General features: G+C 42.4%; 1 protein-coding gene across 2 annotated transcripts in view; it reads right to left on the bottom strand.

Moving 5' to 3' along the window:
• Positions 1 to 14,189, bottom strand: part of OXSR1 (oxidative stress responsive kinase 1) — a 94,784-nt gene that overhangs the window by 41,283 nt on the left and 39,312 nt on the right. The gene's annotated exons all lie outside the window — the stretch shown is intronic.

The following is a 14,189-nucleotide window of genomic DNA, read 5'->3' as shown; positions in this document are numbered from 1 at the left end:
TTAAATTAATTCTATTACATCCATGGAATAATGTCCATCAACACGTTGTGACACGAAATGCTAACATACATTATTAAATGAACAAATCAAATAAGAGACTAGTGCATTTTATACGACACCATTAATGTTGCACAAACACACCCCTTTCCCTTGCCAAATGGGATTTTTGTGAAGATTAATGGAATTGAAGTCTAGGGAATAGTATTTGAATAACTTGTGGGAATACAGTCATTTTGTAATTAAAAGTAAACGTAATCAAATAAGCAAAAGAAAGGCAGCCCTTGAAGCTACACAAGAAAAGCGAGGCCTGCTCATGGAAGAATGTCTTGTCACGAAAAGGAGCCAGTAAAAAGCATAGCGCTTCATGCTATTCCTGTCCCCGTTTTCCTCCATGTTTAGATATAACCATTCCTTGGCAAACAATGAACAAGAGTTTCACAACTGTGCAGAAGCAGCATCATACCACGGTATACAATGCCTTTCCTGAATATACACTGAAGCATAAGGAAAACATGTTACTGAGTATTTTGTACTGCTTATAAACCCAAGCAATTTATAGGTAGTTCTCCCAGAGGCTGACTAAGCAGAGTGCAGGCCAGTCTGTTTTACTCCATGAATCTAGTCTCAGATTCTAGTCACTACAAACAGAAGAGAATAGAGGACATTCTCTTTCCTCTGTGACAAAGATCATCCAACTGAGTCAACCACTAACTTCCAGTTCCCTTTTCTGAGCTCACCTAAAACTCAATGGGGGAAGAAAATATAGTTTAGTCACTCCCTCCTCTGTGTTTTTGCAGAAGGCTGTACTATAATGTTAGCAAGGTGTATTATATGATCATATTTCTAGGTCTGTCTCCCTTCTGTATTTCACCATGAACTATATCTGGGCCTGTATCTTAATATACTACTATAGTCACCTGTACTTACTTAGCATTATTATTAGTACATAGGTGGCATTATTCAAATAGGAGGAGCTATTCTGCAAATAGATTTAAATAACTATTTAAATTTGTAACAAATATTATATAACCATTGAGGAGATGACCTGCCTCAAATCCTCTTCTCGGGGGGGAAAAAAGAAAGTAGTGTATAAAATAAGAAAGAAAAAATGCCAACCAAACACTAAAAAATACTAGACTATTCCCTCCCTGCTTCCCCAATCCCCACTCCCCACCTCCTAACTCTGTTCCAAACGTCAGGGTTATAAACGAATACGTTATGGTAAAAAATGGGAACAATCTAATTATCCATCAAAAGGAGACCAGTTATACACCTAAACTATAAATTACTATGAATACTAATGAACATACATGTTGACATGGAACTATCTCCAAATACATTATTAAGTGAAAAATGAATGCTAAATATAGTATGTGGCCATTTGTATTTTCTTTAAAAGAAAAACATGACACAGAGACATACATTATGTTTATACTGACAGAAAATATCTCTCAAAGGAGTCACAAGAAGATGGCAACAAGTGATTCCCTTTGGACCAGGGTATTGTGGATTCATAAAAGGAAGAAGACTTAATAGTTTATGTTTGAGGACAGTTTCAGATTTACATAAAAGTTGAGATGCTAGTGCATAGGAGTTCCTACATACCTCACACTTAGTTTCCCTTATTATTAACATCTCATATTAGTATAGTACTTTTGCTACAATAAATGAACCAGTATTCATATATCATGATTAGATAAAGTCCACAGTTTACTCAGATTTCTTTAGTTTTTACCCAATGTCCTTTTTCGGTCCCAGGATCCTGCCCAGGATACACACTATATTATATTCAGGGGCCATGTCTCCTTAGGCTCCTTTTGGTTGTGAGTTTTTCACATTTTCTTTGCTTTTGAGAATCTTGACAGTTTTGAGGAGTAATGGTCAAGTATTTTGTAGAATGCCCCTCCACTGGAATATACACAATGTTTTTCTCATGGTTAGATTGGTGTCAGGGGATTTTGTAAGGAAAACCATAAAAGTAAGGTGCCATTTTCATCACATCATAGGAAAGGCATATGGTATCAATATAATTTAACATCAGTGATGCTGAGAAGACTTATTTTGTACCATACACCATTTTGTGCTGTTTGAATTTTTAAAGCCATATATACATATTACTTACTCAAATCATGTTTTACAAGTTTTTCATTTACAAGTCTTTCGTAAATGAAGAGACAATAATCCATTTTCAGCAGAGCCTAAACTTTGAATGACTACTTTTCCTGATCAATTCCCCAGATAATCAATCCATGTTTCCTTTTGAAACCAAAAGTGTAATCTGTAGACTAGCTTCCAGGAGTAAAAGCAGAATAGCACAATTAACTGGACAATAAAAAACACCACAGCCTGCCCTCAAAACAGGACAACTAACCTTTCAAGGAAAAGATTTGTAACTAAATATCTGGAAATCAATATAGTCCCCAGTTAAAGAACTTTTTTACTCGGCCACAAAGAGTATCAAGCAAACGAGCAGCTCCAAAAGCTAAATCCTCCATCCACTCTTAAGTAGCAAGAAGAGTTTTGCTTTTTACTGCTTAATGTCATTTCTCACATGTCACTGTTGCCCCAAAGTTACACATTCCTTCTAAAATTAAAAGGAATATCGTAGACATGCTTGACTTTTCATTAATACAGAACACAAGTTTCTGCCCATAACATTTTTATTACTCATCAATAGGCACCATTTATGGAAAACTTGAAAAAGGTCAAGAAAAGCAATGAATCAAAACCAAAGCTGTAAACACACTACATTTAAGCATCTTAAACTGACAAAAATATCCAACATTTCTGTTACAGCCAGCCTCTCTAATGGGAAAAATATTTGGGTAGATACAGAGAGGAAAGTCTGATTTAGAGACCTATTCATCCTACTCAAAACCTCTAAAGCCTAGAAGTCAAAGAGAAAACACAGTAGAAATAGAGGAAAATTACTTTACCTAATCCACTAGGGCTGACATACAAATCCACCTGAAATCACAAGTGGACTTTGAAGATATGAGAAGTAGCAAGACATACTAAAAATATCTGCCTCTGCTTCCCAATACAACAACTTTCTCCTAAGCCTAGGTATCAGTGTATTACAGAGCTGGTTACTGCTAAAGTTTAAGTAATGGTCTCAGCCTTGGCTGCACATTAGAATTACCTAGGGAACTTTTAAAAGTCCCAATGCCAAGGCCTCACTCCAAACCAATTAAATAAATTTCTGGCAGTGGACCCAGGTATCAATACTTCTTAAAGTTTCCCATATTCCAATATGCAGCCCAGGCTGAAAGTCTATGATTTAAAATATCAGAGAATTCCCATTCCAGCTAAATGGCAAACTGTGCATTGGAAGACAAACTTTCATCACTACTATATAGGCCCTTGACCCAAAACACACCCTTCCCTAGCTACAAGCACAAAGAGATGCTAGATAAATTAGGGGAAAAATATCACACAGCTAGATGCAAAGTAAAGAAAAAATTCTCAAGGTTCAGAAATGAAAGAGACACTTAAGAGGTAGAGCAGTAGGTAAGCCCTGGGAGACAGAAAAGCGAAACTGGCCAAATGGCTAGGGGGCTCAGGTTTTCAAATCCACAGGTAATAGAAAACATGGCACTGGGCCGATATAAGGTTAGGAGCTAAAACTGAAACCCCCTAATAAAACCAAGAGCCTTGAAAGATTAGGCCACAATGAAAAATATGCTTACCAAAGGTTAGACAGTATAGCTATAGTAAAATAAGATCTTAATTATCTTTATAAAACATTTAAGACCTAATTGTCTTTACAACAAATAAGATCTAATTATCTTTAAAACAAAAACATTTCTAGGAGTAAAAATGGTCACTTTATAGAAGTAAAAAGGTCACTTTATAGGAGTAAAAATGTCATTTTATAGGAACAAAAGGAATAATTCACCAGGAAAATAACAATCCTGAATCTGTATGTACCTACAACATCTATCACAGTGTTCAAAGGAGTCATTAGGGTTATAGCGGTTCCTGGGACCGCACCACAGATAGCTGGACAGGTTCCAACGCAACCTGATACTCAGAGCCCCACTCAAAGGATGCTGATTTACAGGTTAGCTGATATGAAGGACCAGACAGAATGCCCAAGTAAGGTACATACTGTCTAATGCCCAATGAGTCCAAATAGAGTGCTAGGCCTCCTTTTTGGTGGCGTGACGAGGGTAGCAGAGGGTCAAAGAGACAGCAGTTTTTCCTCAACTGTCAAAGGGACTAAACATTGTGAAACTGCCCAAATAGTCTCATGAAAGTTTATTTGGCAAGCAGGCCTTTGAATTTTGTTGCATCTAACAACTACCCCTGCTGGCAGAGGTGTAATAACAGTGTAAGTCAGGGCCACTATCTTGCTAATAAACAGGACATCAAGAGATCATCTATACAGGAAAAGCTTTGGACATCAGAAGGTAAAGGAATTTCAGGATGTAATCTTATCCAGTTCCGTATGTAAGGAGCTTGTCACTTCTGTCTTTACAACAGGAAAAAAGTCTGAAAATCAACAATTCTTCTTAGATACATCAGAGACTGAGGTCACAGGGCAAACTCATGCCTCCAAAAATGTAGACAGGAAGACAGACTTACAGTTTAATGGAGCAGATGCCCAGCAGCAGAAGACTATTGCTGGAGTCAGTACTGGGGTGTAAAAACTTTTTTTTTTTTTTTTTTTTGAGACGGAGTCTCGCTCTGTCACCCAGGCTGGAGTGCTGTGGCTGGATCTCAGCTCACTGCAAGCTCCGCCTCCCGGGTTCCCGCCATTCTCCTGCCTCAGCCTCCCGAGTAGCCAGGACTACAGGCACCCGCCACCTCGCCCGGCTAGTTTTTTTTTTGTATTTTTTAGTAGAGACGGGGTTTGACCGTGTTAGCCAGGATGGTCTCAATCTCCTGACCTCGTGATCCGCCCGTCTCGGCCTCCCAAAGTGCTGGGATTACAGGCTTGAGCCACCGCGCCCGGCGGGGTGTAAAAACTTAAACTGTAATTGACAAATGCCTGGAGGCTCAGTGTGGACCAGTTTGAGAGTTAAAAACCCCAAGGGGACCCAGTCTTAGGGAGACTCATATACTTAGATGGGTTGGATGAGCTTTACCTCCTACAGCCCCACAAGGTTCTCGGGGTATAGACAGGAGAAAATTCCCCTAATTTCCCACAGGAGAAAGAAAAAAGTAACTAATTTGAAATATGCCCTGAGCATTCTATTCTCCTTAACGAAAACCTACCCTCAAGGGAAACTATTTTATCAGGGCTTAATCACCTTGGTTTTACCAGAACTTAACCCATCTATGGGAAGGGAGATACCCAGTCTCAGTCCCATCAAGCCTTCCTGTCTCACCTTGAGGGGGAACCGAGAAGCACTTGTGCAGGTGACAGCCCAGGAGCACAGGCTCACTAAAAACACTGAGCTGGGTAGGGGAGACAAAAATCTTGATAGAAGTCAGAGGAAAAAGAACACCTTACCTATAGAGGAACAAAGGTATGAATTAACATCCCACATCTCAGAAACCATGCAATCAAGCAGAGTGGAGTGAACTGTTTAAAGTGTCAAGAGAAAAAAAAAAACAAACCTAGAATTCTGTATCCAGAAAAACTATCCTTCAAAAGTAAAGGAGAAGTACTTCTCTCAGACAAATAAAAACTGAGGGACTTTGCAGTGGGCAGACCTGCCTTGCAAGAAATGTTAAGAGAAGATAAAACTTGGATCCACATGAACAATGGAAGAGCATTACAGAAAGAATAAATGAAAATAAAATGAAATCTTTTATTTCTCTTATTCTTAATTGATCTAACAGTCAACAATTTCTTCAAAATAATAACAGCAACAATGTATATAATGATTACAGCTTATGCATAAGTGAAATAAATGACAATACTGTAAGGGAGGAATTAGGAATATTCTGTTATAAAGCACTTGTGCTACCCATGAAACGATAGAGTGCTATTTGAAAGTGGACTTAGATTTCCTGTAAAATGTATACTGCACAGGGCAACTACTAAAAAAGGTTTTTTAAAAAGTATAATTGGGCCGGGCGCGGTGGCTCACGCCTGTAATCCCAGCACTTTGGGAGGCCGAGACGGGCAGATCACGAGGTCGGGAGATTGAGACCACCTTGGCTAACACCGTGAAACCCCGCTCTACTAAAAATACAAAAATTAGCCGGGCGCGGTGGCGGGCGCCTGTAGTCCTGCCTACTCGGGAGGCTGAGGCAGGAGAATGGCGTGAACCCCGGAGGCGGAGCTTGCAGTGAGTGGAGATCGCGCCACTGCACTCCAGCCTGGGCGACAGAGCGAGACTCCGTCTCAAAAAAAAAAGTATAATTGAGGCCAGGCACGGTGGCTCACGCCTGTAAACCCAGCACTTTGGAAGGCCAAGGCAGGCAGATCACGACGTCAGGAGATCGAGACCATTCTGGCTAACATGGTGAAACCCCGTCTCTACTAAAAACACACAAAATATTAGCCGGGCGTGGTAGCGGGCGCCTGTAGTCCCAGCTACTAGGAAGGCTGAGGCAGGAGAATGGCATGAATCTGGGAGGCGGAGCTTGCAGTGAGCCGAGATCGCGCCACTGCACTCCAGCCTGGGCGACAGAGCGAGACTCTGTGTCTCAAAAAAAAAAGAAAAAGTATAATTGATAACCTAAGAGAGGAAAGGAAATGGAATCATATGAAATGCTCAATTGAAACCAAAGAAGAGGCCGGATGTGGCAGATCATGCCTGTAATCCCAGCACTTTGGAAGGCGGAGGTAGAAGGACTGCATGAACCCAGGAGTTTGAGACCAGCCTAGGCAACATTAGAATTACCCGGGGAACTTTTAAAAAGGTCCCAATGCCAGAGCGTAGGACCCTGTCTCTACAAAAATAAAAAACAATAGCCAAGCATAGTAGTGAGCGCCTGTGGGCCAGCTATTTGGGAGTCTGAGGCAGGAGAATGACTTGAGCCCAAGAGGTCAAGGCTGCAGTGAGCCGTGTTCATGCTGCTGCACTCCAGCCTGAGTGACACAGTGAGCCACTGTCAATCAATCAATCAATAACCAAATAAGGCAAAAAAAGACACAAAAAGATGTAATCTTAAAAACTATTTAACCCTAATCCTAGAGCAAATAGGAAAGCAAAGGCCCAGAAAAGTAACTGATAAAAGAAAAAAAAAAATCAGACAACTACAAATTGTAAAGCTGAGGTTTCAATGAGTAATCAGAATATGTTGAAAAAAGCAAGGTACCATACCTCACCAAACATGCACATGCACATGCATGCGCACGCACACATGCGCGCGCACACACACACACACTCCTTAACTGGGTTACTCTTAGAATAACAGCATTTTTTAAATTTTTAATTTCATTTTTTTGAGATGGAGTCTCGCTCTGTCACCCAGGCTGGAGTGCAGTGGCGTGATCTCAGCTCACTGCAACCTCCACCTCCCACGTTCAGGCGATTCTCCTGCCTCAGCCTCCCGAGGAGCTGGAACTACAGGTGCGTGCCACCACGCCCAGCTAATTTTTTGTATTTTCAGTAGAGACAGGGTTTCACCGTGTTGGTCAGGATGGTGTTGATCTCCTGCCCTCATGATCCACCTGCCTCAGCCTCCCAAAGTGCTGGGATTACAGGCATGAGTCAACACGCCCAGCCTAGAATAACAGCATTTTTTAAAAATCCATATATGATAGGTAAAAATCAGTCATCTACAGAACTATTCCACTCTAGGAAAAAATGGGTAATTAATTTCTAGTTGTCTAAATTTTCTAACCTGCTTCAGTCTTACAAAGAAAAAGAAACTTCTTTAAAAAAAAAAGAAAAAGAAAAAGAAACTTCTTTTTATGAGGATGAATGAGAACAACTGACTCTAAGGAATAATGTATAAACTAGGAATCTTGGAAACATTGAGGGTCCCCAATTTATGATGGTTCAGTTTTGACTTAATTATATTTTCTACTTGCAATGGAGTTGTGTCCCAATAAACCCATCCTAAGTTGAGAAGCATCTGTACTCTTAAAACAATAAGAATTTCCATTTAAAACTGTACCTAATCAATTGCTCTTGTACTTGGTTAACATGTTAACAGATCACTAAAAATGAGGTATGGCCAAAGAAGAAACATTTGGGAATATTTTTTCCGGCACTGTTAAGTAGAAAAAAATGTCCTCAAAAACAGAAAATTCCAGTCCTCTGGATTATGATAAATCTATGTATGCATACCTTGATATTAGCAATTAACATAATTCAATTAACTACCTCAGTTCTGATTCCATGTTCATCAGGTAATCTTGGGGGAAAAAAGTGCCACAGACTACTAAATGGCCCTCAATGTCTGGAAGGAAGGAAGGAAGGGCAGAAGGAAGGGAGGGAAGGAGGGAGGGAGGGTGGTAGAAGGGAAAGGGAGGGGAGTCGAGGGGAGAGGAGCAGGGCAGGGGGGAAGGGGAGGGGAGGGGAGGGGAGGGGGGAGGGAGAGGAAAGCAAAGAAAGCAAGAAATTTTTACTGCGGACATGACCATCCTGATGAAAGGCAACATTTCACAGCCTTCCATGCAAAATAGATATCACCACGTAACTAAAGTTCTAGCCACTGTGATGTGAACAAAAGTGGTTTCTACAACTTCCTAGTTGTTCCCTTAACATAGATGTTCTTGATCCCAGCACTACTGATATTTGGGCTGGGTAATTCTGTCGTAAGGGGTTTCCTGGACATGATAGGATAAATTTAGCGTCTTCACCCATTACATGTCAGTAGCACATTCCACTCCCCAACTCCAGCCCCTGTTGTGACAACCAAAAATGGCTCCAGGTATTGCTAAATGTCCTGAGAACCACTGCTAATAGGAAATGGCATAACCTCTATTTCCCCTTTCCTTCCTTCCTTCCTTCCTTCCTTCCTTCCTTCCTTCCTTCCTTCCTTCCTTCCTTCCTTCCGCTGGAATGTGGATGTGGTGGAAATCAACTTGGGTCATGAAGCAAGAACTTAGAGCTAGTAGAGCAATAAAATCAGAGCCTGAGTCCCTGACTCCATGGAGTCATACTGGACTGATGTCATTTATGCCCAGACTATTATGTGAAAGAAAAACAATAATCTTCTATAGCCCTGTAAATCAGAGGTTGGCAAACTACAGCCCACAAACTGAATCCAGTCCACTGCCTGTTTCTGTAAAAGATGCAACCATGCCTATTCAGCTACAGATTGTCTATAGCCGCTTTCATACCAGAAAAACAAAGTAGTGGTGACAGAGAACATCTCACCCACAAAGTCTAAAATATTTGCTATCTGGCCCTTTACAGAAAAGGTTTGCCACCCTCCGGTGTACAAAATAATGACAACGACTGTTCACTGATTCTTGTGTGCTAAATACTATTCTAAGGGCACTGTATATATTACCTCATTTAATCTTCACAACTACTTTATGAGATAGATACTATCGCATCCCTACGTTATAGATGAGAAAATAAGGCAAAAGAGATTAAGTAACTTGCCAGAGGTCACCCAATTAGTGACAGGGTTGGGATCTGAATCTAGGCAGTCTGCTTCTAAAGACTGCTAAGAAAGACTATGCTAACCAATGAAGCTGAGTATCCATCGACTTAATATCAGTTACATTTTTTTGGTCACTAACTCAATAGAATTTTAGTCTGCCACTGAGATTAATTTTAAATATATTGTGTTGTCCTCTTTTACTTAGCATATCCATGTATCTATTTTCTCAAGTCAAAGTTTTTACTTCAGAACACTGATGAAAGTATCTTTTTCCTAAACCTTTATAAATCTAGAATTTCTATAGTGAATAGCAAAATTAACCCAAAATATACACTGAAGTATACATTTAGGGTCATTGTCTTTTTTTTTTCTTTTTAAGAATGCAGGCCGGGCGCGGTGGCTCAAGCCTGTAATCCCAGCACTTTGGGAGGCCGAGACGGGCGGATCACGAGGTCAGGAGATCGAGACCATCCTGGCTGACACGGTGAAACCCCGTCTCTACTAAAAAATACAAAAAACTAGCCGGGCGAGGTGGCGGGCGCCTGTAGTCCCAGCTACTCGGGAGGCTGAGGCAGGAGAATGGCATGAACCCGGGAGGCGGAGCTTGCAGTGAGCTGAGATCTGGCCACTGCACTCCAGCCTGGGCGGCAGAGTGAGACTCCGTCTCAAAAAAAAAAAAAAAAAAAAAAGAATGCAATGAGTGGATTCATATCAATTTCAGGCACAAAGAAATTCAGTTTCTGCTTTACTTTGTATAACATCTACTTTGCATAATGTATCAACTCTCATTTAACTAAATGAGTAACATCCTTTTTAAAAGTGGCCTAAAATGCTGCCATTTCAAAAACATTATCTTGACATAATGTCACTGTTAAAACTGTCCTGGGAATTCCCATTCAGAATTGCCCTCAGTTAGCTTATAAGCCACTGAAAAACTCTATAGACCCATTGTATAAGCTCAAGCAAATCCCCTAATAAGACCTCTTTTTTCACCAGCAAAGTAAGATTAATAATAGCAATGTATTACTCATGCATGTGATAATATATAAAGTTTTTTGTTTCAAAATTAATTTTAAGAATACAAAATATAATAACTTTTTTTCTTTAGAGATTTTCTTCAGGAATTTCTTTAGATAGAACAAAAATGTATTTATTTCTTATGACAATCTCAAGGCAACCAAATGCACATGAAGAGTAGAATCTTCCAGCTACAGCTGAGCGAAGAAAATAGATAAATCTTCCCCCTTAAAAAGCAATCTTAAAGCTGGACAAATGTGATAAAACAACCATTTCGGTGCTCTGGAAATCAACCTGAGAAACATTTTATGCTTGAAAAACAGCTGCACTTCAGGTAAGAACACTGAGACTCTATGGTGTTCTGCTCTGGGACTAGCCCCAACACTTCCTAGCCCAGCTCAGTCAGCATGGAGGTTCTACGGCAGACAGACCATGAAGACTGGCAGCTTCTCTGTCACAGTTAAAAGAGACTCCTTTGATTGGACATGGTAGGCAACACCTATACCCAGTGACACTGTCAACTAAAGTGACATTCTGAAGGGTGACCAGCAGGAGAGGGTTAACAGTGGCTCTACTAGCCTGTCGTAGCAGTCTAGATAGAGACAAACATATTCTTGGCCAAAGGTACACAGTGGAGACAAAGAGGCCCCTGCTATTCACACACTCCTGGCCAACCCTGAGGATGTGCACATGAATATAGGAGACAAAAGGGCTATCCAAAAATGAAACCCAGGCAAACTGGAAAACAGAAATTGAACTTAGAAAATGTTCATTTCTAAACCCACAGAAAAATCCAATGGAAGACAGCCAAACAGAACCCTCTGATCATCTTCCTCACAGAAACACCAAATTGAACAACTACCTACATGAAAAAGCACCTTCCTAAGAACCAAAACTCAGGTGAATGATCACAGTACCTGATTTCAACTTCACATCACTGTTAGAGACACTAACGGTGATAGGAAAGACAGTCTTGAATTGTCAATGCCACCCCTTCCCCATCCCCTGGCAGTAGCTGCAGGGCACAGAGGGAGAATCTGTGCCTGCACTGGAACTCAGTGCTGCTCTGTCACAGCAGAAAGCAACGCCAGGTAGAGCTTAGCCAGCACCCATGGAGGAAGCACTTAGACCGGCTCTAGCCAGGGGGAATCGCGCATCTCAGCAGTCAGAACCTGAGTTCTGTCAAGTCGCGCCTCTGCAGACTAAAGTGCTCTGGGGTCTTAAATACATTTGTAAGGCAGTCAAGGCTACAAAGAATGCAATTCCTGGGCAAGTTCTGGTGCTGTACTGGACTTGGAGCCAATGGACTTGCAGAGCACACAACCCAGTGAGACACCAATGGGGCAGCCAAGGGACTGCTTGTGCCACCCTTTCCCCCTACCCCAGGCAGCATAGCTTGCAGCTCTGGGAGAGACTCCTTTCTTCTGCTTGAAGAGAGTAAAGGGAAGAGTAGAGGACTTTGTTGTGCAACTTGAGTATCAGCTCAGACACAGTGGAACAGGGTACCAGGCAGAGTCTAGCTCCTAGATGACATTTCTAGACACACCCTGGGCCAGAAGGGAATTCACTGCCTTAAAGAAAAGGACCTAGTTCTGGTAGATTTCATCACCTGCTAACTAAGGAACCTTTGGTCCCTGTATAATTGGCAGTGGCAACCAAGCAGTAGTTGCTGTGGACCTTAGGTGAGACTCAGAGACATGCTGGCTTCAGGTGTGACCCAACACATTCCAAGCTATGGTGGCTACACGGAGGGACTCCTTCTGTTTGAGAAAAGAGGGAAGAGTAAAGGGGACTTTGTCTTGCAGCTTAGTTACCAGCGGGACCACGGTTGGGTAGAGCACCAAGCAGACTTTTGGGGTCCCCAATTCCAGGCCTTGGCTCTTAGATGGCATTTCTGGACCTGCCCTGGGCCAGAGGGGAGCCAGCTGCCCTGAAGGGAGAGTCCTAGGACTGGCAGCATTCACCCCAAGCTGACTGAAGAGCTCTTGGGCCCCAACTGAACACTGGGGGTAGCCAGGCAGTACTTGCCATGAGCTTGGGGCAGTGGTGGCCATGGGGAGAGACTCCTCTACTTGTGGAAAGGGGAGGGAAGAGTGGGAAGGACTCTGTCTTGTGGTTTGGATGCCAGCTTAGCTGCAGTAGAACAGAGGACCAGGTAGATTCCTAAAGTTTCTGACTCCAGGCCCTGGCTCTCTGATGGCATCTCTGCACCCACCCAGGGCAGGGGTAAAATCACTGTCTTGAAAGGAGGAACACAGGCCTGGCTGGCTTTGCCATCTGCTGATTGCAGAGCCCTAAGGCCTTGAACAACATAAGAAATAACTGGGTAGTGGTTACCATGGGCCCTGGGGGAGACCCAGAGCTGTGATGTCTTCAAGTCTGATCCAGGACAGTCCCAGTGGTGGTGGCCACAAGAGTGCTTGTGTCACCCCTCCCCCAGCTCCAGACAGCTCCGCCCAGAGACAGAGAGACTACATTTGCTTGGGAGAAAGCAAGGAAAGAGAACAAGAGTCTCTGCCTGGTAATCAGAGAATTCCCCAGGATCTTATCCAAGACCACCAAGGTGGTTCCACTATGAGTCTATAAGAGTCCAAGACTAGTCTGGGTAACACAAGAAGACCGAATCTCTACCAAAAAAAATTTTTTTAATTAACCAGGTGTAGGGTCCAGCCCTATGGGGCTTAGAGGGTGTTCTCCCTGTGTGTGGAGAAGAGAGATTGTAATTAATAAAGACACAAGACAAACAGATAAAGACAAAACAGCTGGGCCTGGGGGACCACTACCATCAAGACGCAGAGACCGGTAGTGGCCCCGAACGGCTGGGCACACTGATATTTACTGCATACAAGACAAGGGGGGCAGTGTAAGGAGGGTGAATCTTCTAAGTGATAAGGTGAAGCAAGTCACGTGATCATAGGATAGGAGGCCCTTCCCTTTTAGGTAGCCGAAGCAGAGAGAGAAGGCAGCATACATCAGGGTTTTCTTCTATGCACTTATAAGAAAGATCAAAGACTTTAAGACTTTCACTATTCCTTTTACCGCTATCTGCTATCTACTACGAACTTCAAAGAGGAACCAGGAGTACGGGAGGAACATGAAAATGGACAAGGAGCGTGACCACTGAAGTGCAGCACCACAGTGAGGGGTTTAGGCCTCCAGATGACTGTGGGCAGGCCTGGATAATATCCCGCCTTCCACAAGAAGCTGGTGGAGCAGAGTGTTCCCTGACTCTTCCTAGGAAAGGAGACTCCCTTTCACGGTCTGCTAAGTAATGGGTGTCCTCCCAGACACTGGCATTACCTCTTGATCAAGGAGCCCTCAAGTGGCCCTTATGGGGGGCGTGACAGAGGGCTCACCTCTTGCCTTCTAGGTCACTTCTCACAATGCCCCTTCAGCACCTGACCCTATACTCGCTGGTTATTCCTAGATTGTATTAGTAATGTAACAAAGAGTAATATTAAAAGCTAATGATTAATGTTTATAAAAATAATTGATAGTTGTCCATGATCATCTCTATATCTAATTTGTATTATGACTATTCTTATTCTAACTATGTTCTTTATTATACTGAAACAGTTTGTGCCTTCAGTCTCTTGCCTTGGCACCTAGGTAATCTTTCGCCCACAACCAGGCATGGTGGCACATGCCTGTAGTCCCAGCTACTGGAGAGGCTGGGGCAGGACGATTGCTTGAGCTGAGGAGTTTCAGCT

The sequence above is a fragment of the Macaca fascicularis genome, chromosome 2 (genome assembly GCF_037993035.2).
Source record: "Macaca fascicularis isolate 582-1 chromosome 2, T2T-MFA8v1.1".
Taxonomy (NCBI): Eukaryota; Metazoa; Chordata; class Mammalia; order Primates; family Cercopithecidae; genus Macaca; species Macaca fascicularis.
Note: the sequence above shows the minus strand (reverse complement) of the source record. Positions and strands in the feature narration are given on the sequence as shown.